This window comes from Urocampus carinirostris, chromosome 9, assembly GCF_059441175.1.
Source record: "Urocampus carinirostris isolate Australia breed hairy pipefish chromosome 9, RoL_Ucar_1.0, whole genome shotgun sequence".
NCBI classification, from domain to species: Eukaryota; Metazoa; Chordata; class Actinopteri; order Syngnathiformes; family Syngnathidae; genus Urocampus; species Urocampus carinirostris.
Genome location: NC_142357.1, coordinates 6,683,163 through 6,702,868, shown reverse-complemented (window position 1 = coordinate 6,702,868; position 19,706 = coordinate 6,683,163).

Here is a 19,706-nt window from a genome sequence, read left to right as displayed (position 1 = left end):
TGATATAATTATAAAATAACCCTCAACTTGAATCCGAAATGACAACGAGTATGAAAAATAATCTTGATGCCTGCATCAATATTCATAGTATCGTCATATAGCATAACTTATAAAGGCCACTTTTTTAAGAATATGGGTGCAAGGATGGATTTTTATCCCATTATTTTTCCATAACAGTGTGTAAAAGGAAAATTCGTTTTTGTCATTGTCTTTCGAACAAAAATTTGCTGAAGTGCAATAAGTGTACTTTAGAAATATAGCATTCGTCCTTCATCATTATTGAATTGAATTGTTTTTAGCGTCATAGATAACAATGTGGTTAACATCGTTTGCAATGAGAATGGACATGGCACTCCACAGGGTAAACACATCATAAAGACTTAAAGAGAAAAAATAAAATACAACAATTTTAGGATAAATAAGAGGACATATTTACAAGGTAGTGCTTGAAGACTGGCCTGAGTTGAAATAAGTCAAACAAAAAATAGTGAATCGTAACAATAGTGCAATTAAAAAGTAGAGCAAAAATATTTCGAAGTAACATAGAGCGTATTTATCACAATTTAATTAATTGATCATTTGGCGTAAACGGTTTAAAATATTTATATTAACTATAGCAAAAAAGGTGCCTAGAACTACAACCCAAGTTCACGTAAATTCAAAATGCTAAGCTTGCTCATTGCAAAAATGGAACATCTTAATCGAGGCCACACTTATTTGATTGACTTAAAGTTCCATGTGTTTTGTTTTGCTCATAAATGCGTTCCCTTTTAAGTTGTTTAAAAATAAAAAGAGAAAACGCTTAGTCGCACTAAATGTTAATCAGCGGTGCAAATAGTTTTGTCTGGTTATTCAGACCATCTGGAAGGTGAAACATTGAAGCAAACATTCCTGTAATAATTTTGTGCCGCTTTCAGTTGTGTAAACCCGTTTTCTTCATCTTCCCTTCCTTTAACGCGATTTTTTGCGCGCCAGTCTGGTTCTCATAAATGCAGAGATCAGATGGAGTTGGGCGTACTGGGGGAACTGGTCCGTAATGACAGCTCCGGATTATTACATTACTGCTCGACATGAAATAGATCCGCTTTACACAAATACAAGTCGCTGCGGCCTCTATTTAAAAAGTTCTCAATCCCCTGCTATAATTGCTGTGAGGAGAAAACAAATGAGCGCTGTGTTTACAGCACGCTTGGTTTGGTTAGTGATGAAAATCTCTGACAACAGCCGGGAAATGGAGAAGTATGACCAACAGGAATCACATGTTCTCTGTCATCATAAAGCCCGTTTGGGACCGCAGAGTGGATTTATGTTTATTCTCTCCCGGTTTGTCATTTGCTTTTCAAAGTGCATCCCAATAAACTCTCGCTCGAAATAACTGTGTGCGCGCTAGTGGGCCCTAATCATGACGACGGAGCGTTTTGCCTTCATTCATATGATACTGTCATCGTAAACAGGCCATAAATAACCACGGTGAGTTTACGTGCTGTCAAGTTTAATGATGAACTGTAATGGAGTGACGTGGCTTGTTCCTAAACCAAGCAGGAAGATCTATGGTTGCCTTTATGATAGAAAAGTCGACACGTCTCATCTCATCTCATCTCATCTCATCTCATCTCATTAGCTGTACCGCTTATCATCATTAGGGTCGTGCGCGGGGGGGGGGGGGGGGGGGGGGGGTTGGGTGGGTTCGGGGGGTGAACACGTGTTTCCTCCAATTAAGCACAATAGAAAGCGTGGGAAATCCAATTTAGCACTTGCCTCCCGTGGCTGAATGTGAAATTGTGACGTAACCTTTATTTTGAATCTTTAAAGCAACCCCTTACAAAGAAATTTGATCCTGAAAAAAATCCATTCCAAGTCTTCACTCGAGATTGGGCCCATTTAATGTTAATGAAAACAGTATTTAGTTACCATTAGTAGTTGCTTTATTTAAAAAGTAATTCTGTTACTGACAGGCATTACTCTGCAACTAAATTTCTCGCATTGAAGTAAGCCCCCTAAAACTGTGTAAAAGCCACATTATAAAAAGGAATAGAAGAAAAAAATGTACATCAACCACTGCAAGTATTGAAACATTCATACATCTGGTGTAATCTTGAGAGCCTGCAAATGAACACTTAACTGACATACTCCATATCCATTTTGTCTACAGGCTTCAAACCACTCGAATGATTTTTCCTCCATCGCTCATGGAGAAAAAAAAACAAGTGATACTAAATATGTCTAAAAACATTTTGTGATCCTATTATACAGATACCACTACATATGACATTAGTTTATACCCAGATAGTGCTTGAATCTAGAATTGCTCGTACCTCGAACAAGATGTTTTTTTTTCCAGCCATGGTGTATTGCAAAAATATTTTCACAAATAAATAGACGGAAATTCAGAACGTGGAAAAACAGGCTGTTTCTGAGTTTTTCCTTGCCCGCATTTTGGTTTAAGATCAGGGGATGGTGTAATCGTAACCTGTGCAGTCCTTTGAGACATTTGATGAAGGGCTATACAAGTAAATGCGACCTGACTTAACATGTTTACCATAAATTCTGTGCCCCATTGATTTCCCGTTGCCTTTTGTTCCTGTATTAACCACGCCCCCTTACCCGTTACAGCTTAGATGCGAGTATACTGTATATAGGAGGGAGAATATCAGTAGGGATGATACCTTGCACTCTGTGCTTCTGACAGTGCCACCATAACTGTATTGAGGGAGCTGCCATGATTGTCAGCCATTTTCTGCTCAGGGTACCCCAAAAACCAAAACCTTGTGAAAGGCTCGGCAAAAAAAGGAGAAGAAATTGATGCGGTTTGGTCCTTTCGAGTCTTTATAGTTCTTCCTTATATTCTTCCTAGTGCTTTGTAGTACTTGTTTTCGGTTTCATTACGCAATGCAGCGACGTCTGATAATCATTTATTACACACTGTCCCTCGAAAAGCAGCACAATTTTCTACCAATTATGTAAGAATTTATTTTGTATGTGAAGGACAAAATAAAAACGATACTTGCCTTTAAAGAATGTTAAGTACAGTCTTCAGTTTTTAATCTATAAAAAGTCCAAACTTACTATTTAAAGTTTTTGAAAATAACTGCACCTTTCCCTGCTATTAATTGTTTTTTGTAAAATTCTAATGTGTCCTAGTAGGTCAAAAGGAAATGTAATTAAAAGAAAGAAAAGGAAAAACGAATTTAATCATAAAAATATTTCTTTGTGAAAATATCGTCAAGATCAAATCGACAAAAAACATTGGGACTTTCATTATGAATACATAAAAAAAGGTTTGACTTCTTTGTCCAAGCCAGGGGTTAGCAACAAGCAGCTCTTCGATAATGTTAAATGATGTGCTTTCTGTAAGAGGGCAAACACGACACAAGCATTCTTAACGTTTTCCAATGAAGGTACTGTAGATATACACAGTATACGTCGGAGATAGAAATTAGAGAACAATTTACAAACAATTGAATGATTCTGAAAAAAATCCATCTTAACTGGTCAAGAGTTTAAGGACATTTTGTTGTGTTTATACATGCCACTACAACACGTTTTTCTTTTTTTTTTTCTTTTTTTTTTATAAAATAGATAAGTCATTTCACCAAATGACTTGTATTTCACTAAAAATGCACTGATCAAAATTAGAGAACTCTTCCAGGTGCCTCCCTCCTGATGGTGCTAATCTAGCACATGGTGCTAATTTCCTTAATTATCTGTCAACCCTGATATAACTGGAACTGTTACTGCCAGTTTCACTGACTTTGTAAGACAGTGGGCCATTCTAATGTGACTGGAAGCCTCCGGGAGCAGGTTGTCCATGCAAATAAAAAGGAAAAGGATGACCCTGTCAGCCATAGCAAGACAAGTTGATCGTTCCAAATATGGGATTTCAAGAATATTGAATCTTTACAAAACTACAAACTAGTTAAAGTCACCCAAGAAGGTTGGTCGCCCACAGAAGAAAAATGCAAGAGACGACAGGTCCCTGCATTTCTACATTGCAGCTGGAACTGCTCGCCACTTCAGTGCGGACATGGTAAGGATCTGTCTAACCATACAGTGTCCCACCGTTTAAGAGCATTTGGACTGAAGGGCCACACTGCAGTGACCATACCTCTTATTAGCAGAAAAAAAAACAATCAAAAAGCTAGACTGAGCTTTGCTGAGGAGCATGTAGTGTGGACAGAGGAGAACTGGTCCAGAGCTCACTTCAGTGATGAAAGCAAACTTAATTTATTTGGGCTTATGGGAAGCATTTAGTTCAGTAACACATTAGAGAAAGACTAAACTCAAAGTGTGTAAAAAAGTCAGTGTAAGGGGGAGTATAAAGTGTCATGATTTGGGGCATTTTTTATGCAGCAAGAGTTGGGCCTCTTGTACAGCCACATGGCCGAGTGAATGCAAATGTATATTAGAATCTTCTTCAACAGCACATGGTTACTTACTTGCGTTCATCGCCCAATCAGCCTGCAGTCTTCATGCAAGACATTGCTCCATGCAAAACAGGTCAAAAATGTCCTAGAAGGTGAAAACATTAAATTAATGGTATGACCTGCCCAGAGTTCTGATCGCAAAATACATGGTGACAATGTTATGGTCAAGAAACCCACTACAGTACAATCACTTAACTTTGGAGGGGGCTGGAAGAAGAATGGACCAAAATAACACCATAACAGAGTGAGTTACTTGCTATCCTGTGGCTGCAGACGTGCTGTAGACATTAACACATGTATCGCCTGGACTTCTTACTGATTGGTGATTGTTGTTACCTTCACAATTGATTTTTCATGACAAAAAATGTTCTCTAATTTCGATCAATGTGTTCTCTAATTTTGATAAATGGGGTTTCTGAAAACTATATTTTTTGTGAAAAAAAGTGTTGTAGTATCACGATATAGACACAATAGAATGTAATTTCACTGTGGAGCAGTGAATATGCTATTATTTCAAACCTATTGATTTTTTTGTAAGTTGTTCTCTGATTTTAAGCACCAATGTATATATGCAGTATGTGTTGCCTTTATTGAAAGGCTTATTTAAAGCTTTTTTGTGGCTTCAAACATATGTTGTTGTTTTTTAGTTCAGTAGGGTTCTTTCAACATTTTGGGTTGCCAAACCCTGGCCTGAGCTGTATAGTGCACTTTGAGCTTTATGCATCAAGTCAATATTCAGCTTTAATTTCTGTCAGCATCACAAATGGCTTATGAATCCCCTCGATTTATTCTTCGTGGCTGCAAAACTCACTCTAGTGCCCGCTTGTGTGCGGGAAACGCTGCCCAGGAGCAATCAGGAGCAATCTGGCACCCACTCAGGGCGTTTTTCTGCAATTGACGCCAGCGCATGTACAGCAAAAATAATGCCAGCCTATAAACAGGGCCGCATGTCGGCCGCCAAGTGCTGAGTGAATTTGACGGGACCTCCTGATGGTTTGTTTAAACTCAGGTCCTGATGCTGAGCAGTGAGTGTGTTTTTGTGTGTCGGGGGGCGTTATTCTGGTTATTCTGGGCACAGGCCGCCGGAGCGGATGCCCGCTTGCTGCCAAATGTCAAACTTCCAGCAGCCGTCAGCTGTGAAATATGTGGCGTGGATGCTGTGAACACTGTGTAAAACTCATGGCCAACGGGCCAAAGGTTGCCCAGCGCATCATTTTATGTGGCCCGCGAGAGCTTAAAATGTCTGAGCATCTACAAATAAACAGGTCAAAACAGTGATTTGACAGAAAACTACATTTCCAAAGACGTCTATCGACTAGGATATTCACAAAGCTATAGCTCAGCACCACTAGACGCCAGCATTTTATATTGATGCCAATGAGTGGAACTGAGAAATAATTGATGTCCCCAAATGTTTTTGTTATTCTATCATTCAGATACAGCAATACCCCTACACACAACATTAGTTTCTTCCCTGATCGTGCTTGTGTCTAGAATGGCTTGTATCTCGGCCAAATTTATAGTAATCCCTTGTTTTTCACAGGGGTTGCATTACAAAAAAGACCTCCAAAGGTCAAAATAATCCACAGAGCATCTGGTGGTGAGCAGTAATTTTTTGCACTCTTCTGACTTTTTGAGTCTGATTTAATTGATGAATTTCTTTTAAGTGAAGTCAAGTCAAGTCATGTTTATTTGTATAGCCCTTAATCACAAATAGTCTCAAAGGGCTGCACAGACCACAGATGATTGCAAACCACAGACTTTTATGACACCATCCCCTGATCTAAAACCTACATGAGGGCAAATAATACACAGATATGCTATAGAATAGAAGTGTGTTTTAAGCTTAGATTTAAACATTTCCACTGAGGTTGCAGATCAAATCTCAGGGGGAAGAGCATTCCACAGCACCAGAGCCCGAATGCAGAACGCTCTAGAACCTGCGGATCTCTTCTTGGTTCTTGGGATCACTAGTAGACCAGCATTTTCAGAGCAAAGGCTCCGGACAGGAGCATAGGGGGAAATTAAATCTGAAAGATATGAGGGAGCATGATTTCGTATATTACTACTACATTTAAATGTAACAAACTGCTAAAATACTAGCTGTTTCTGGGTTTTGCTGTTGGTTTTGAGTGGACACATTGACTTGTGCGCCACACACACACACACACACACACTCACACACAGACACACACACAGGCCTTACCCCCTTTATACTATTTGCTGTTTGTTGTCTGCTGCAGAACACAATACACTATAAAAATATGTGAAGTAACGAAAGCGCATAAATCAAACGGCGATACAGCAAGGGATTACGGTAATTGAAAACCAAATAATTAATTATTAATAGTTAATTTTATTCAACCCTAAATACTGTAACATCTTTCTGATCACTAAAACATTCAAGTAGTAATTGATATATATATATATATATATATATATATATATATACCCCACTGAGGATAAGCGGTGCAGATAATGGATGGATATATATATATATATATATATATATATATATATATATATATATATATATATATATATATATATATATATATATATATATATATATATATATATATATATATATATATATATATATATATATATATATATATATATATATATATATATATATATATATAAAATGTATTATATTTTGAGATGAGAGATGAGATATTATATTGAATAATCTTTTATAATATATTATATTTCATTATATGTGTAGAGACGTATTTTTCAATGCAACTGTAATGTTTGTGGTTTAAGTATTTAATAACTTGAGAGTTACTTTACATAGAGGAATAGTTACATTTATTTTACATAACATTTTGTTACATTTAAAATTCATAGTAGGCCATTAGAGCACAGCCATTACACTAATGTGGCCCTAAGTGAAAATGAGTTTGACAATCTAACTAAGTGTGTTGTAGCATAATGCATCAAACGGAGACTTTCTGACTTCCAGTTTCTGACGTTGCCATTTCGGGTCAATTAACGCAATCAATCGAAGCATCACTCGGAGCGCATCTGGTGCTGTTTTCATTGTTTTCAACAGCTGTTCCTTCAGCCAACAAATTTAATGTTTGTTATTCTGTCTGGCACTCGGTCCTGTCAAAGTGAGCGCGGGAAAACCGCCAGAGTAGATGATGAAATCAAGAGAAAAATCTATCCGACGCGACTGATTAGGGTGACAAATTCTTCTGACCATGACATCTCGTCAATTGCATGCATGTGTGTAATGTCCCATCTGTAAGTCATAAGCTGCCTCTTGTCCCGTCCCTGGTGATGCTGGTTGAGCTCCCTTGCTCTTGCTCTCTCTCTTTCTGTCAGTCTTTCTCTCTCTTTTACACATCTCTCTTATTCCTCTGAACCTTACCTTATTTGGTCTATCACTTCCGAATTTAATTTTCCTCTTTCCGGCTGTGGTCCCTCGTCCTGATTTCATTAAATCACGACTTTCTCTTGTCACTGATCAAAAACTCTCTCCCTTTGGCTCTGTGCTAGATTTGTTGTCTTCTATGTCAAATTCCAAGCAATATTGTCTCTGTCCTCCTATTCCAGTGTGCCGAACTTTTGCATGCCCCTTTCGGATCACGAGTACCGCCTGATGAACTGTTTGGACTTACTGGAACTCTTACCTCTCGTGTGCATCTTGGACGAAGATTGTTGCCTTGCTACCTGATTTTCTTTGTACTGAACCCTGTCTAAATGAAAGACCACTGTTTGCTGTACTACTCACTGTATCTTTACTTTGCTTCTACCCCATCCGAAATGGGTTCTTGACATGTCCTTAATGTTGGACCTGACCAAAACAAGACAATTTTAGGGCAATCATACAATTTATATTTTAAGACTGATGTGTCCAAAATACAGCCGAGGGGGCATTCTTTCAAACTACATGGCACAAATATCTCCGACAAACTCTGCTGGTCTACCAACACCAAGGCTGTGGTAGGGAAAGCCCAGCCGTGACTCCACTTCCTGAGGGTTATCAGGAAGAAAAACCAGGGACAGAATCTGCGGCAGTAGCTCAGGAGGTAGAGCACTTGTCTTGGGATCAAGGGATCCCAGTTCGAATCCCGGATCGTCCGTGTTACATGTTGAAGTGTCCTTGGGTAAGACACTGAACCCCTAATACCCCCTATAAGCAGGTTAGCGCCTTACATGGCTGCAAGGCCGCTATTGGGAAATGTGTAGCACATTGTTAAGCGCTTTGGGAAGTCATTGACTTGAAAAACGCTATAGAAAATGCAGATCATTTCATTTCATTTGTGTCATTCTACAAAGCCACAGTGAAGATCATTTTGGCATACAGCATCACACTATAGTATTCTTGGAGGACGGGAGCAGACAGAAAATAAAGATACGGAGAGTCATCAACACAGTTCAGAAAATCATTGCCTACTCACTGCCCAGTCTGTAGAATGTTGCCGGCTTGCAATACTCTACCAGAGGCATCAACATTATAAAGGACCCTTCCCAACCTTGCCATCACCTTTTAGTTCCCTTAAAACAAAGACTAATAGGCTGAGAGTGTTTCTTTTTCAGTACTATCATCACGCTAAACAGGCACATATATAATATATATCTTGCCTGTATACAGTATAGAAAAACGGGAATTCATATCCTATTTATTGACTTATCTTGAATTTGTTTGCTGCTAAATGTTATTGCACTAATTTTAATTGTACTGGTGTTTGGATGCACAATTTAGGCCAGTCTCCAAGGACAACCTTGTAAATATTTTTCCTAATATATGACATTCTTTTTTTCCTCTTTTAAGTCTTTATTATGAGTTTTTCCTGGAGTGCCATGTCTGATCTTGTTGTCAACAATATTCACTACATTGTTATCAATGGCAAAAAAAGATTATTTTAATTCTAACCAGTGGCCCTTCAAATAGTTTTCACTGGGCCAAAGGATTTATGTAAAATTACTTTTGCAACTAAAAATGTGTGTTATCTGTCATTATCACTCATTGCCCTCACCTGTGCCCGCTCATTTGGTGCCAGCTGTTGCTTGTTGCCTGATTAATTCCCCGCCTATTTATACCCAGTACGCCGGTCACTCCTTGCCAGTCCGTCAGCGAACCTCTGCATACGCAAGGCAAGCACTTTGACTCGTCGGCCCCGTTTTCATCTGTATACCACTCGTCTGTTCCTGATTCTCCGGCTATTGACTCGTTTTGTCCTTTTGACAACGCTCTGATCTCCCGCTTCGGCTACAACCTGTTTTTGACCACCGACCATGCTCTGATCCTCCTCTCCGGCAGTCGACACGGATCACCAAGCTACGATCTCCCGCTCCGGAAGATCCACTTCCGCATTCCGATCACTCTCCGATCCCGTGAGCGGCTTGCTTCCCTCGTCCAGCGGGCACCGGATCGCTGGTTGTTGTTTTCCTCTATATCTGAATGAACTACGCGTTTGAGTCTACCATTTGTCCTGGTCCTGACAGTTATCTGCAGTGAACAGCTTTCTTTTGGTATCCAAAGATGCAAATCCACTATTGATTAATTCTAAATTGATTTTTTTTTTCCATAAAATGTATGCATGCATGAAAATCTTCATCAACCAATTGCCTTTTAATTGATAACCGTCACGTACATTTTTTTCAGTATAACAATAAGATATCTAGTATTTATAATTACATAATCTGCTTTTTTTTTTAGTTAAAATTAGTTGGGAGCCACACAGGCATAATTTATTTGTATGTAGCCGTGTAGTGAAAATAGAAATAAACTTCTCAGGTGGTGGATATCATTGAATAATGTAGTGTGTTTACAGTATCCCCGTGTTTTCATACAGTCACCGGTCTGGAACTTCACAATCAACCATAGTGCATATTTCAATAAACAGGCTCCCATTAAAAAAACATACGTTTTTTATTACTTCAATTGAGCAATCATTTTTTTTACTTTCTTTGAACCACATGGAAATATTAAATGCCTGCTACAGTCCTATAATATGACGATACTGTGTTTATATTTCAGCTCTTTGAAGAATCTTCAGATTTATGGTTTAGTTTAATTTTTGGACACTTCCCAAGAATTTCAGTAGTCATCCTCTCGGGGGACTGAGCATGTGTTGTCTGTATTTGGTTGAAGGTAGAACATTCGTGCTACAATTTCAGGCCTGTGGGTTGGCAGCATTTGGGGCTAGCTGTGTATTGTGAGTTGTGATCTTCATTTTCACCCTTTGGGAAGATTTGACAACTTAACACTCCGCCAGCCCGCCGGTGGGCCGCTGAACTTTTGATTGAAAAAATACATGTCTGTACGATGTCACCAGTCTCTAAAATACGTCATGCCACATATTATTGGAAAGTTTGAACCCATTTGAAAATATACTCATCACAAAAATGTCACTATCAGTCTGAAACAAGATACCCGAAAACTATAAACCCATTGCAACTCACCAAAGACGTTGTTGCTGCCATCAAATTCAATGAAAGTACGCTACCACGGCCTCCTTATATCTGCAAGAGTCTGGTGAATCTAACCGTGTAAAATATTTACCGGTACTCCAAAACCCCCGATAATGCCGACAGATAAAGGTCTGCTTCGTTTGACATTTCTTCTTGTACACTAATTCACTACAAAACTCCCCTTTAAAAATTAACAGACTTTTCAGATGACTTCCGGTATAGTCGTTAGCCTCTTACATTTCAATTACACCACTATGATAATAGCATGCTTTATTTCATGGTCCACATTAGCATATACAGCCTTGTTTGATTAAAGGGAGATTGCCTCCAGTAGTTCCTAATATCTTCAGCCAGGACTAAACACTTTTAATGATCATTGACACAATGTCTAAAAAATTGGCCAAAGTGAAATATACATTTGTACATCTGGTCACTTTTAGAAATGCCTAAACCTACCCTTTGAAAAATGTGTAAAATACAATGTTTAGTTATTTTAGTTTGCAATCCATATTGACAAGGTACCGGGTGTCATGATTACCGAGAGCACCTGCGACTGCCTAATTGGCGCCAACAGCCTGGACAGCTGATTGGTTGATGCCCTCTCTTCAAACCCCCGGCTTCCAAGAGGAAGCCGTCAGATCATTATGCAAACTGTTGCCACCAGCTCAGTAAGCCTTTTCGTCCGACTCTTTTCCTGCCCTGCTTTTCACTGCCTGATCTTCGTTGACAACCTGTTTCCGGACCTGACTTCGCCCCGTTCTGCCTGCCTGTTACCTGACCTGTTTTGCCCCTTTACCTGCCTGCCTCCTGTTGCCGACCTCGTTTCCGAACTTGACACCGCCTTTGCTCTCCAGTCCCGGCCAACAACTTGTAATTCCCGCCTGTCTCCGATCCTCCTCCCTAGACACGGAAGTGCCCCTTCCGCATCGCCCGCTCCCCTTGTCCGTCAGCCATCGGATCGTGGAAGCAAGCCCTGCTCTCCCTCTTTATTAATAAAAACTGAGAAAACAAGCGCTTTTGGGTCCTGTGTCCGTTTCTGGTCTGTGACACCGGGTAAGGTTTCAAGCTATTGTCTCACTTGTTTTTCCAGCTAAGATGCCGATGCTACAATTACTTACACACATATAATTAAATAAAAATCAGACGAAAAAAAACCCTTCTATTTCTCATCTCATCTCATCTCATCAGCTGCACCGCTTATCCTCAGTAGGGTCGCGGGGCCTTCTATTTCTGTATGTTCCAATTTAGTTCACTCAATTTAAGTAGCATTGGGAATTATTATTTCAATCCAAAAAAGAAAAAAAACATCCATATTATTTAAATTGTTTAAGAAAAGCATTCATTTTACTTTGGGTATGTTTGGATTGGGATTTTAGGCAAATTTTACTGGAACGATAAGGTTAATGGCTCATATGACTGGGAAACCGACTTTTACCGTTGCCGTCACCAGGCTTGGGGAGCACCAGAATACATTACTGGCGTTACCTAATTATGTTACAGAAAAAAAGTATGTAATCAGATTACAGGTATATTTGTTAAAATAAGGATTACTTTGCATGGCAATCATTTTATTTAAGGGCTTGTGTCTAAGATCTTACCTCTAGGTTGAAAGTGGCGGACAAACCTTATTCCCGCAGGTGAAAGCCTTGTTCGCTTCAGAGTCGTCCGACCTTTCGCTATTAAATCAACACAACAATATGTTTTCTTGTTTATGGGCTGCTGGCGCAATCACTTTGGTGGATTACCGCCTCCTAGCCAATGAAAGTTTGTGAAACCGATAATGTTTCTCAACACAACCTAGCTGGTGTTCATACGTCAACTCTGTTTAGGTAAATAAACAGCTTTTTGGAAGACTGGTATCATGGGACGTAGCCTTCAGAATATTTTGTGAAGGCCTTCTAGTAGATTTCAGAGCCTAATGACTAATTTCGGAAATATGAATAGTTAAATGCTTTAATATAAAAGCACACATCTGGAAGCAGTGCAACCAATGAGAAACAATGAAAGGAAGCTGACAGACAATTTATAATTATTTTATAAGTGTTAATGGACAAATTATAATTAAAATCACATGTTTTTGATATTTCTTAGGCTAGCAGGGAAGGCCTTGCAGGCCCTCACAGCCTACCACTGCAATTCTGATTACATTTTTCAACACGTAACTAGTAACTGTATCAGATATCATTTTCAAATCCATCCTCCCAACCCTGACCTTGGCTCAGAAAAAAGGGAGAAAAAAAACACTAGTGCGTCTCTAGCCACAAATGTGTTGTGAATTATTGCTGCCATCTTTTTGCTCTTTTTCTAAATCCGCTCACCATACCTTGCTCATCCTCGCCTGTACTGACATGGATCTCTCTAATCCTGGATTAATGTTCTTCTCTTCTGTTTAGTTTGCTAATTATTTTTGAGGAGAATGGCTTTCTTTCACTCCCCTTCTTGCTTGGCAGCAACTGTGTGGTAACCGATTGTGGTTCATAGGAAACAAAAACAGACATAATTGGTAATGAAAATCAGACTCAGCAATTCCGTAGAGGAAAGGTTAAAAAAAGGCGCAAGGATCCGGAAGGCTTTGGTGAGACTGGAATAGATCCTTGGGGATTTAGATCTTGCTCGTTCTCTTCAATTGAAAATAAATGGATGGAAAAGAAATCTGCTAGGTGTTATAGTGTTATCTCCTAATGGCATACTTTAAAGCTAGTATAATAGCATGTGCTGTTTGGATAAAAACAAATGATCCATTAGGGAAATTTAAGATTATAATAGTTAAATAAAATATTTAAAAAATTTGCAAGGACATGAACGATAATAAAATAATATAGAAATTAGCAAAATGTATTTAAAGTTTATCATTTTTCAAATGTTATTCATTTTTTAACTTAGTTGTCTAGTAAAATAAGAAAGTTAAAATTAAAAAAATATATTTGGCCAATATCTTTTACTTCCAATTACTTTACTATACATAGATTACTTATTACATAAATTACTATTATACATAAATTATTATTTGATGAACTTGCTAATTGATAAACTATTTCCTTTGATAATTAAATTTGACTCATTCTGAGGATTATTTTTTTAAATTTCATAAATCGTTTAAAAAATGTATCTTCAAGTAATTATTTGAGTATACTACATGAAAGGGTTATTTTATAATACATACAGAGAATGTGCAACATTTTCTACCATGTCATCAAATTTAGTTTTAGTTATATGAGTGTTTTTTCCCTATTTTACCTGATAAACAAAATTGAAATTATCCAGCATCTGCTCTAATAGTTTATTTTGCTAATTTTAGATGCAATTTTACTGTATTTCGTACTTGTTTTCAAAGAAAAATGAGAACAATTTTACTTTTTGGAAAATATTTTCTCTCATTTTATTAAAGAAACATTGTGTGATATTTGACCACTAAATGTGACTGTATTGTGTAGTGCAACCAAAAACAAGTGCCACAGAGCACAAGGAAGAATGCAGAACTCAGAGTGACCCAACCGTACCATTTTTCCTCTAATTTTTTGTTCAGCCTTCCACGCGGTTTTTGTTTTTTGGGGGGTTACCGGTAGCTGAACAATGACCAACAATCATGCCAGCTTCCTCTCGGTGAGCCTCATGTCATGGAAAATAAATACAAATTTCCCGACCTACCAGTATTTAAAAAATGCATGTTTATAGGATAGTTTGTCTGTTTATGCTTGTTATTGATTGAATCTTCTTTTTTTTTTTACCTTTTTACCACTAGAAGATATTCAATAATACAAAATGTCCTTTTAAAGCAGGGGTCTGGAACGTATGGTTGGCGAGCCAGATGTGGTTCTTTTCATGAGTACATCTGGCTCGGAGATAAAATTTCACTAATGTGCTTCTTTCGCTGTGTTTTTCCAAACTTGAATTGTGCCTCGACGACTGTAGAACACGTGAAGTAAATACCACACAGGAACCACAGTTGGTTCGGGCCAGTATACCGTATATAGGGCACAATCTCAACTACAGTTTACAGCCAGGGTGTCACACCAACCGATCCCGTTTTGGCTGTAAGTTGCTAAGTAATCCTTTATATATAAGCTCATCAAACAATTTATGCTCACTGTTGAGACACTTAACGACGAAAAACCTACATAACAAACTGTAAACACCCATAAATGTCAGCAAAGCACCCAGAGCATTTTTATTGAGCAGTAGAGATGGGCGCAGCTATGCGCACATACTAGCGGCAGTCACTACTCTCTCTCTAAATATGTCAGTATCCTACTCTCAGTATTTTGTGACATTTTGACAAAATAACTTTGCCTTGTTACCTTGTTTTGTAAGCATTATTTTGGAAAAAACGACAGTCAAAATAGACTGAACGATGAACAACAAATTTTAAGTGGTATATTTAAAGTGATAAAGGACAAAGGCTCTGGCATTATTATTATTTCATACATTTGATCTCATCTCCAAATGTCACACAGTGGAATAAAATCTTCTGAAGAATTGGCTTTTGTCCGGAGACCCAGGTACGGTGGTTTTGTTGAATTTATTCTAAAAATATATGGTGTGGCAACCCACATCCCAAACGCACCCCCCAACCCCCATCCCCCATTTTGGTTTAATGGCTTTTTGGGTCTAAAAGGTTCCCAAACTCTGCTCTAAAGTATTTTTAATCTTGGGCAAGATTTTGCAAACCTTTTTTTATGCATGCTTAGCGGGAAAAGTGATAATTAAGGAGGAAATCCATTGTTTTTGTATGTGCATGTGTGTGCGGTAGGAAGTTGTCGTGAAGTTGTAGAACACGCACAGTTCTCGGTCAGTTTCCTTAAACTGAAGGCAATCATGCCAAACACTTTGTCTTATTGTAGCATCACCGCAGCCAAGGGAAATTATTTTTAGATTGGTCTTATAAACGACGGGTTTCATATATCTGCTTGCGGCAGGGTGGAGAAGTGAACATTTCTGAAAATGGAAAGCCGCAAACTCTTTCCAAACAACATGTGAAAAATCAGCAGTTCTTTAACAGTTAGCTTGTCATTTTTATTTGACTCTTCAAATGGTCGCAGCGGTCGTCTTTCAGGCCGGGTCGGCTTTTGGCAAGGAGACCCTGGGCCTGGTCCCGGTTAGCACAATTATTATCATCACCGCCGTGCACTGTAATTCACATGTCAATCATAGACCCGACCCGAGGCAAGATGAGCTGCTCAATAGGGGCCACTGTCTGAGGTGAATGGTTGAGGGGGGTTGCACCCTGAATACTTCCAGCAGGCCCTCATCAAAATCGTCATAGCTCTGTGTCTTTTAGACAGGATTACAGGCTACAATTCGATTGATACTGGTCGAGTCAAAACCAAATAAGAAGTTGTTCGGCAAAGAAGGACCTCTGGGGAAATATTAAACTGTTACAATTCACATGGGCGCGGACTGAGCGTGAAATCGGAATCAGGAAATACTGTTTTGGAGCTGAAGTATCCCTTTTCAAGGAACCATGTGGTCACATCAATTTATGAACATATAAAAGTATTTTTAATCAATGAAATATGACCACATACAACATAAATATGTATATACGGTTCACTTTTCACACTTTTGCTTTTTTCCCCCGATCTGCATCGCATATTGTGTTCTGCATTATGATCCGCTGAACCAGGCCTGGGCACTGCGGTCCAAATGTCCTGCCTGGTTTTTGAGGTTTCTCTGCTCCAATATGGGTGATTTCAAGCTCCTGCCAACTTGCTTAAGAGTTGGAAATTTGTATAAACTAAGTTTAAGAAATTAATCCTCCAAAATCATGCAGGTTACGTGGCCCTCGAGGACTGGCATGCCCATGTCTGAGCTAAACAGTATGTTTGCTTCTTCTCTATCTGTTCATCAATATCGTTACAGTTTTATATGTACAGTAGACCTCTAGGATATGACATTAACCTGTTTTCAGTTGGGAATTGCAAAGTGCAATTGCCATATAGCGGGGGATGGAAGCCTATGGTAATGCGTAGCTAATTTTTCAAACCCCTGGTACCCATGATACAAATATTAAAAGAACAAACTAATTCCAACAGTGCAAGTAAATACATATATACATCCAACTACAATCTGTTGATTTTAAAATTATGAAACTGATAATAAAAACCATTCTTAAGTACATTTGGCTTTCTTTAGTTCAACCAGTGGTGGGACTTGAGGGCCAGCACGGCCTTCTGTGCTGGGCTAAAAATATCTGAATCGTACGATGTTGGTTATACCTTGAATACATATTAGATGATTCCAAATGGTCTCCCAGCTTCCTTTCATTGCTTTTTCCAGGTTATGTGTGCATTCATATTTAAGCATTTAACCAATCACATTGCAGCCATTAGTTGTTGCTAGGCTCAGAAATCTACAGAATAGAGACTGGAGGCCTTCACGAAGATTTCCGAAGGCCGTGAGACATCAGTGTTTGAGAAAACCGTTGGTTTGGCCATTCAGATTCTGAGTTGGCGTCAAGCACCTGCTAGTGGACGTTGGGTGACATCCCCGGTTTCACAAATAATAATTGGCTAGACGGCCGTAATCCACAAAAGCAATCGTTCCAACAGCCATTAAACTTGAAGAGACTAAGCTGCACAAAGAAATATATTGTTGTGTTGATTTATAGTGAAAGGTCGAACAAGTCTGATGCGAGCAAGCCTTTTGCAGGTGGAAAAATATTTTGTCTGCCATTTTCAGTCTTGAGTTAAGATCATAAGCTCGAGCCCAAGTCCGACCCGATCAGTGTTTTGGGCCGTGTCGGGCCAAAAATGTAAATCATTACGTTCAGGTTGGGCCTTTGCCCTCGCTTACTTTTTAAAATTTATTATCATCCACCTGTCATTGTACTTCTGTGTCTCTGCTTATACATTCTTGTTTAACTTAGATGTTGTTACAAAATACAGGCTTCTCCCTCCCTCTCTTGCCGCGTGCGCATTTCTGGCTCCAAAGGGGACCGCACTCAGCGGCGGTTGGTGCTGTCGGACCCAGAAAACTGGATGCGTGGCGCAGATCTCCTATCCTCCTCGGGAGTCCTCTCAAATGAAATAGGAAATTTTACCTCCAAAAGCTAGCTCATAAAGCCGGTTCCTCTACAAACAATACATGACAAATTCAGACAGGAGCTGAAGGCGTAAGTGCAAAATGCACATTGAGCTCTACCTGCGTTTTTTTCCCTTAATAAATAAAAATCACAGCACATTACAGAAAAGTGTAGTTGAACAAAAACATGCTATTTAAATCACAAGCATAGTTGTCTTGTCTGCCAAAGAGCAGTGTAATAGAGACCATCTCTCTCACACACACTCACATACACACGGCTCGCCCACCAGCATGCGGTTCGTATGATGTGTGTGGCTTGCACTCTATCTGGACTTCAAAACATGATTTATTCGCAGCTCCTGCCTTTATTTGAAGAAAATGAACAACTGTCAGTGGGAATACAAAGATTTACTTTGAGTCAGGAAACCCTGCACACATGAGTTGATTACTGTCAACTGAAACTCATCCTCCAAAGATGGATGGGTAGGGTTTTTACTCTTTAATGTTGAAATAAGCCATTCCTATAGGTTCATCGGGCTATATATTATTACATTCATTTGGTTTTTGTGTCCAACTAATAAACTCTCCTCCATAAATCAAATCTCAAAACATCGACCGTGTGTAAGGTTTTACAGTAATTACTTCAGCCTCATAAGCCACATCAAATAAACTGTACACCATTTTTTTCAATAATTGTGTCAATCATGGACACAAGGACCTATGTATACAGTGTGCAAATTCTTGCATGCGGGTTGGACATTATAGAACAAAAACAGTGACACATGACACACAAGAGTATTGTGAGTTTACGTGACATCACTTTGTCCCCCTTATGGTTCCAATTAGGTCATCCCTCCAACACTCATGGTACCTGTGAGTGTAAGAGAGAGAGAGAGAGAGGGGTAGAAGCAAGAGAACTAGAGAAACCTAGAGAGAGCTATGTGTGTTGTGAGTGTTCATGCGTGTGTCTAAGTGTGTGTGCATGTTGGCGGAGGTCAGCAGAAAGTCTGTAATCAAACTGCTTGCAAATTAGCGCTCCATAACTACATCCTGAGCAGGGTTTAATTCTGAAAGGCAGGAAAGTCCTCTAATACAATCAAGCACACATGTGAAATGTGAACGCACATACCAGTACACACATATGCAAGGAGGCCATCACTTCTTTTCATCTCATCGCTTTTGTCCTCTTTTGCAGAATTATGAACTTTGAGTCCGTGTCAAAATAACAGTGGTGCTAGGGATTTACATGGAACACATTATATAGGTACGCGCATGTGTCGTGCAGCATACACATTTGTTTTGAAGCTACTATTTTGCGCAGTACTGCATCTTTTTTGTTCTTTAAATGTAATAGTTCAAATCTAAAACATCACATCAATGCAAATAATCATAATCATATTAAGAAGGTTATGATTATTATTTCTTTATAACATATTAGTCTGAGGACATTCCAAAAAATGGATGGAAAAAGGAAAAATTTAATATTGAAGTATTTCACTGCCTACTGTATTTTGCGTGATATTAGTCACTGTGACCTATACTCTGGTGAGACTTATATGAGAAATTATAAACACTTTATCGTATCAGTGAGTTTTATTTTTTTATGACTGGTACTGTATATCTCTTCACATGTTATTTTCTCACCAAACCACAGAAAGGAGCTCTAGGCCTGTGTTGATCAATTGAACCATGTCCGCGAGGTAAAAGCAAGAAAAAGAATCCGCCACAATTTCTACCTCCAGGACCTACCAGTAGTGGTTTACCGGTAAAAGTGACAACGACGATGAAGATTTGATTAGATTTAGTGATTTTGAGTAAAGGTGATGCTTTTGT